This window comes from Dasypus novemcinctus, chromosome 13, assembly GCF_030445035.2.
Source record: "Dasypus novemcinctus isolate mDasNov1 chromosome 13, mDasNov1.1.hap2, whole genome shotgun sequence".
NCBI lineage: Eukaryota > Metazoa > Chordata > Mammalia > Cingulata > Dasypodidae > Dasypus > Dasypus novemcinctus.
This window is the reverse complement of record NC_080685.1, coordinates 87,175,882-87,182,689: the sequence shown is the minus strand read 5'-3', so window position 1 is coordinate 87,182,689 and position 6,808 is coordinate 87,175,882. Positions and strand designations below refer to the sequence as shown.

The following is a 6,808-nucleotide window of genomic DNA, read 5'->3' as shown; positions in this document are numbered from 1 at the left end:
GCACCGCGCAGCCGCGGCCCGGGGGGGAGGGGGGCGGGCCCCGGGGGGGAAGGTCCGGAGGGGGGCGGGCCCCGGGGGGGAAGGTCCGGAGGAGAGGGGGCCCAGGGGCCCCCACGGCGCCTCTGCAAATACCTGGGACCAGGCCACACCCCTTCCCTTGCTCTCAGTCGCCCTACTCTTCCAGCTTTATACAGGTACCTCAGGACTTTGGGCGGAAGAGGGTGGTGGGAAAACTTTGTCCATATTTGACTAAACTTACCAACGGAGATGTGACAGTAGGCCCGGTGGGACATTCCTTCTCGGCTCACGTTTCCTGTTTCCTGATCTTCTAGTCAGGCAGTCCACTCGAAGAATTATTAGGACTGTGTCTTCTTAGGTAAATTGCTGAAGCTTTCGGAGCCTCTTTCTACACTTATAAAATACGAGTAACAAAATGTGGATAATTGTGCGAATTTAGCCTGGCAATGTGTCTGAACACATCCGGAACTCCACGGAGTGGAGTGCACGGAACTCCACCCCAGACCACGGTCCATTCCCCAGAGCCTCTAGGTTCTCCTATCTTTCCATTCTTCTCAGAAGGGACAGGGAATCAGCGCCACACAATTTAACACTTTGCTGGCCGTCATGTGTCTCTTTTTTCTCCCCTGCTGTATTGTAAAGCTTATTGAGCTAGAGAAATCTTTAGACTTTGTCTTCTGTACCAATGGGTTAGAAAAGCCCTTCTGTGAGTAGGAGATAATCAATAATGATTTTTTAAGCCAATCAACTAGGAAACGAGAAAAATACGAACAATGTAGGGAGTTCATAAAAGCAAATGGTATCCCATTATGTGCTTCCTAGTTTAGTGGTGTTAAAATACATTTTAATTTATGAAATGATGCGTATGGATGATGATTTTTTAAAATTCCATATAAAATCCCTGTCAGTTTTCTTTTTTGATTTACTAGTTAGTGAAATCCAAAAATCTCGGAAACCACTTTTCTATAGCATGAAATACAGTCTTGGTACCAAGTAGATAATCAAACATCTACCTTGAAATTATTCATTTGCTTATGTAATACTTATTTGTTGAGCTTCTACTATACACTAGCCATTAGGCTGGGTGCTGGGGATACAATTCAGGTAAGTCTGGTGCTAACAATCTAGCTCACATTTTAGCATACAAACAAGAAAACGGGTCATGAAAATTACATGTATTGTGCTATATTTGGAAAGAATAGAGTCTTAAGGAGCACGAGGTTGAGGCATCCAGCCTGATCTTTCCGATTAAATCTTTCTGGAGGAAAGGGATCTATTATCCTTGACTGTATGGTAAAACATTTTTGGAATTAAGGTATTTCTCTTTTCAGCCTTAACTTCATCCTGGGAATACAAGGAGACTTATTCCCATAATTCTCATTTCTGCTTCCCTGCATGGCTCCCACAATGTCGTGTTTGCTTCTGAAGTAGCCTGTAGATGGGACTGTAACAGCTCACAGCAGAGAGATTCAAGATAGCCCCACGTGACCTTGCTTCCATTCCTTTCTCCATCGTGTAGCTGCAACCCACCTCTTCTCCCCTCATCTGGCTGAAAATTTGCCAGAGTTTATGAAAAATATGATTATATGGATTTAAAAGTCACAATAAATTCCAAGCAAAAAACAAAATAAAAATAATTGTAAATATAAGCATCATAGTTAATTTCTGGAAGACTAAGACAAAGAAAACCAAGAAAGCTGTCAAAAAAAGACAGATTCTCTACAAAAGAATGACAGTTAGAAACTGGACCAAGAGCAGAATTATCATTAGCAACAATAGAAGTCAGAAGGCCTTCTCTTCAAAATACTGAGAAAAAAAAAAACAGCTGTCAACTTAGAATTGTATGCCCAACTAAACTCTTATTCAAGAATGAAGGCAAAAGAGACCTTTAGATAGCAAAATCTGAGTGTTACCATTAATAGACTCTCACTGAAGAAATTCTGAAGGAATTACTTCAAGAAGGTGTGAAAGAAAACAAAACATAATGAAGTAATTTAGGCTTAGTGACTTAAAATGGAGTAAAAAAGCTGTGCATACAAGAAGACCCTTTTGCCATCCATAAAATCTGGTAATTGTTATAAGCAAAACTAAACAGCTAACAAAACCATTCCCTTTCTGAAAAAAAGCAAGACCTATTTCCAAGACCTTTGCCCTAACCAACTTTTCCCTTTTTGCTTCCTCTTTTTCCTACTAAAAATCCTTGCCTGGTAGCGCCAACTTGGGACACATTTAGGTTGCTACCTGAATCTGGATTGCAATTCTGAGACCCAAATAAATGCTTTTATTGCTTTATAACTCAGTTTGCTGTTTCTCAGTGGGTGAAGGAAAATGATCACAGATGGAAGGAATGAGATGCAAAAAGGAATCACCAGCAAAAAAAAGTGGGTAAATCCAAATGCATAATGACTGTGTAAAACAGTATATTAATAACTATAATTAATAATGTTTACCTGAGTGAATCAGATAAAACTAAAAATACTAGATTAAAAGTACATAAGATTCTGTTTGTTTAAAAAAAAAGATACAACTTTAAATGGATTGTGTGATGGTTAGGCTAATGTGTCAACTCAGCAAGGTAATTATACCCAGCTGTTTGGTCAGGCAAGCACTGGGCTAATTGTAATATAAAGACATTTATAGGCTTCAGTCATGGGTGAGTTTGCTGCATAGATGACGTATTACATCTGCATCGACCAGGGAGATTGCCTTCAGCAATGAGTGACGCTGTATCCCAACAGTTGAATACCTTAAAAGAGGAAGTGCTTTCAGCATTCAGGGAGAATTTCCCAGTTTGTCTTTGGACGGCCAACATCTCCCAGAACCCATCAAGGACCTTCATTAGACTTTCATTGGAGTCCCTGGTTTGCAGCCTGCCTGCAGAACCTGGACTTGTACACCCCCGTGGTCACATGAGAGACTCTTATAAAATCTCATACTATTTACAGATATCTCCTGTTGATTCTGTTTCCCTAGAGAACCCTGACTAATACAGCTTATATGGTATGTGAATATGTTCAATAAAATTGTTTTTAAAAGGTACTATAACATGAGAGGGGTGATTGAAATGAAAGCATTCTAAGATCCCTTTATTGGTTTACGACTCATTTTATTGTTTCTTGGTTGATATTAATATATGGTGTCAGAAGTGGGATCTGAAGTGATTGCCACTTCAAACTGCCATTGAATTCGAGCTTGGTACCTGCTAGAGCCCCTTGTGCTGTGTTGTCTTCCCAGTGACCCCAGGCTTCTTTTGGTGAGTCTTCTCAGTTCCAAACCTTCCTTCCTTTGGGTGAGGTTCTGGCCTTTGTTTGGGTATCTTCTGGTTAGGGGCATTTGAACTTTGTTCTGATTTTATTTTGAACTTTGTTCTTTTGGTTTGGACTGGTGACAGTAGTCCTTTGGGTTTACAGAAATTTCTCCTGTTTGGTGAGTACCCACATATTTGGAATCTCTTTTTTCTCTCTTTCTCTGTTATTATATGGAGGGATGCCTCCCTAACATTTTCTGTTTTTTTTTTTTTAGTCTGCATGTTTAAAAAACATTTTTTTTAGAAGCTGTGAGTTTACAAAACAAGCTTGCATAACATTCGGGGTTCCCATACAACCCTGCACCTCACCAGCAACACCTTGGAACATTTGTTACAATTGATGAAAAAACATCAAAATATTACTACTAACTATAGTCCATAGTTTTCATTAGGTGTATTTTTCCCCATAAACCACCTATATTTTTTCCATAAACCACCCTACCTAATATTTTAATTGACCTTTGTCCTGACTGAGAGCAATCACATAATCAGTTAAGTGGTCACAGATGGGCAAAATTTATTATAGGTTGCCTACCACCCTCAAGACAATTTTCATGCATCTAGGGACACCTGGTTGCAGGTCAGACAACTAAAAGCATGGGCTGTCCACCAGGTTAAAGTATCCCAAGTACAGCATACTGTAAAACATCTCATTAACCCAACCCTAAAAGAAATCCTGTCAGGTTTGTAGGGCTTAAGATTGCTTTCAATCAGAAACAATAGGTTCTAATTATTCAAAAAACTCTAATGGTACACCATCATCTAGCACACCAGTTGGTTTCATGCACAAAAATTATGTTCCTGTCTGATAAAAATCCTTGTCTCACTGAATCTGGCATACTAAAGACAAATTACAATGGCTGTAATAAAGCTCTTTTAATAAATATATTTGCATGCACAATTAGAGAATAGGGGCTATAAGATCAAACAACCTAAATTGGATATCTTTTTGTAATTGGTACTTGAAGACTGCCAAATACAAAAAACTCTCCAAGAAACTAATACCAAATTAACAAAACAAAAACTTGTCTAAATGCATAACTAAACTTGAAAAACTGTCTGAAACCTCTGAATTTTCTGAGGCTCCCTCTGTTCCTTCTCTTCTTCCTGTCCTCCTTCTTTCTATCCTAGCCTCCTGGAGTTGCCTTTTTTAAGGGCTCTGAGGCTCCCCTCTTAGGTCTTTTTCAAGACAAACCTAATAAACTAAAAAACTGCCTTTATCACCTATACTCCTTGAACTAAAGCTAAACTAAAAACCATAAACTAGGAAATTCCAAACCTATTAAAGATCCCCCAGAAACAATGGAATACATTTCTTTAATTAAGAGGCCAAATCAGCCTAAAGATTATCTGACTCCAAAATTCCTTCTCTAAAAAACTCCTTACAGAGAGCTTAAAAGTTTTTTAAAAATCTAGGTGGGATAAGCCCCTAATGGTAAAGGCCTGGACTAAATGATGCTGTCCTTTCTCCTTCTCCTAATCCTTTTGCTCCTCTATATATTCTTTCCTTATATCCTTCTTAGCCTTACTACTAAAATTTGGCAAATACCCTAAAAAAACTAAACTTCTAAAACTGCTGGAATGGCACGGTGGCAGTTAGATATTATTTTTGAATCCCAAAAATAGAGAAAGATTACATTTGTAAACCGGTCTGTTCCTTTGGGTGTGATACCCTTTGATTGTGTTAAATTCAAAGGTTTTAAGTTTACTTGATGTATTAGTCAGCCAAAGGGGTGCTGATGCAAAATACCAGAAATTGGTTGGGTTTTATAAAGGGTATTTATTTGGGGTAGGAGCTTACAGATACCAGGCCATAAAGCACAAGATACTTCCCTCACCAAAGGCTATTTGGAGCAAGATGGCTGCTGACGTCTGCGAGGGTTCAGGCTTCCTGGGTTCCTCTGTTCCTGGGACTTGCTTTACTCTGGCTTCTCTTTCCTCTGTGTGGTGATTTCCCAGGGCTCCAGTTTAAGTCTTGAGCATCAAACTCCAAAATCAAAACTCCAACATTAAAAGCCCTAGCATCAAAAGCTCCAACTCTGTCCTTTGCCAAGCCTTTTATCTGTGAGTCCCCACCCACCAAGGGGTGGGCACTTAATGCCCTCAGGATGTGGCCCAATCAAAGCCCTAATCATAACTCGATCATGCCCAGTAATACACCAGATACAAAAATAATCCAATATCTATTTTTGGAATTTATCTATTATATCAAACTGCTACACTTGATAAAATCAATTTAGGGCATTTGATTTGACAATGTCAGTAAGGCGACTCAGGTTAAATCCCCACCCCCTTGGTGGGCCTATGTAAATGGACACTCACAGAAGAAGACACGGGAAAAGAGAGAGCTCCATAGACGCCAGAAGAAAAACTTTGTCATGTGACATAAAGGAGAAAGCTCAAACAGCTAAAGCCCAGGGAGAGATGAGCCATTGACCTGATAGTTTGCAGCTAAGCAGCCGAGAAAGCCTGGAAAGAAAGAAGCCCTATGCCAGACTGATACAGGCAGCCCTGAGAGATGAGCCCTATGCCAGGCTACAGCTGAGATCAGAGGAAACTGGGCTCACGGAGCCTTAAGAGGAAGAAGGAAGGAAAGACTAGGCAGAGGTTGCCCGCCATCTTGCTTTTCAATGCATGGGTGCTGACTTTGGTGAGAAAGCAACCTTCAGTTGGAGTCTTTAGGGTTGTTTTGTAACTGTAAGCTTTTATCCCAAATAAATACACTTTAGAAAAGCCAACAGATTTCTGGTACTTTGCATCAGCACCCCTTTGGCTGACTAATATAGGCACCCTGATCAAGAGCAAATTTCCGGACTATTGTAAAGAAATGTCCAAATCCTAAAATGGATTTTAAAAAATGATAAATTTAAAATTCTAAGTGGAATTTATAATCCAGGATTGCCTGACCTTTTTCAATTTATATATAAGGCCTTAGGTCCAAGTAAAACATACCAACAAAAATATATAGATAGATCAAGGTAACTAAATGGGAAAAGCTGGAAAATATAAAGCAGGGATTCTTAACAAGGGCTCCATGAGCTTGAATTTAAATTAAAAAAAAAATTCTTATGGGGACATGTTGGTGTGGGTGTGATACATTTATTAAATAATACACAGTATAGTATGGACTTAGTAAGTGGTCCATGGTTTTCACCTCACTGGCAAAGTGGTCCGTGGAACAAAAAAGTTTAAGAACCCCTGATATAAAGGAACACTACGAATGTCATAGGTAGGGATGACTACCAACAAGTCCTGCCAAATTGCTAAGAATTTTTTTCAGTGCTGTGATGGTTAGGCTAATGTGTCAGCTTGACCAGGTAATTGTGCCCAGTTGTTTGGGCAAGCAAACAGTGGGCTAACTGTAATACAAGGGCATTTATGGACTTTAGTCACCATTGACTTTACTGCAGTGGTAAATCATAGATAACTGGTTATAATTACATCAGTCAGGGAGATTGCCATCAGCAATGAGTGACACTTTAT

The 6,808-nt window shown here is 39.5% G+C and overlaps 1 long non-coding RNA gene across 2 annotated transcripts in view; it reads left to right on the top strand.

The window, feature by feature from the left end:
- Positions 1–56: 56 nt before the first annotated feature.
- LOC139436305 (uncharacterized) overlaps positions 57–6,808 on the top strand; it is a 43,409-nt gene continuing 36,657 nt past the window's right edge. Inside the window, exon 1 of one of the 2 annotated variants that reach the window (XR_011645529.1) lies at positions 57–194. This is a non-coding gene — a long non-coding RNA (uncharacterized lncRNA). The remainder of the gene's footprint in view (positions 195–6,808) is intronic. The other variant, XR_011645528.1, reaches the window with a different exon arrangement.